The sequence below is a fragment of the Penaeus monodon genome, chromosome 28 (genome assembly GCF_015228065.2).
Source record: "Penaeus monodon isolate SGIC_2016 chromosome 28, NSTDA_Pmon_1, whole genome shotgun sequence".
In the NCBI taxonomy this organism is placed as follows: domain Eukaryota; kingdom Metazoa; phylum Arthropoda; class Malacostraca; order Decapoda; family Penaeidae; genus Penaeus; species Penaeus monodon.
Window position 1 is genome coordinate 33,375,420 of NC_051413.1, and position 305 is coordinate 33,375,724.

Genomic DNA, 305 nt, shown 5'->3' on the forward strand with positions numbered 1-305 from the left:
TCCATCGTCAATTATGGAAGAGCTCTCTTTCATTCTGCCACAATTCTACAGATTTAGTTACCTTTGATTACCTAGGCCTATACTAAATTTAAACTTTCAATCTAATGTTTGACAATTTTTCTTAACTTTTAATATGAATTTCAGAACATTCACATTTAGTGACTTAACTCAGTGAGACCTACTAGCCATAAACATTATACTTACTCATTATGGGCAAAAAGAGTTCAGTGTCCTCAATATTCTTTACTTTTCTTTCCCAATCTATTTACTCTAAATTTCATACTAAATTACTCTACACTCACATT

General features: G+C 30.5%; 1 protein-coding gene across 1 annotated transcript in view; it reads right to left on the reverse strand.

Annotated features, from left to right (window-relative positions):
- Positions 1–305, reverse strand: part of LOC119591515 (ras-related protein Rab-34-like) — a 15,878-nt gene that overhangs the window by 11,436 nt on the left and 4,137 nt on the right. The gene's annotated exons all lie outside the window — the stretch shown is intronic.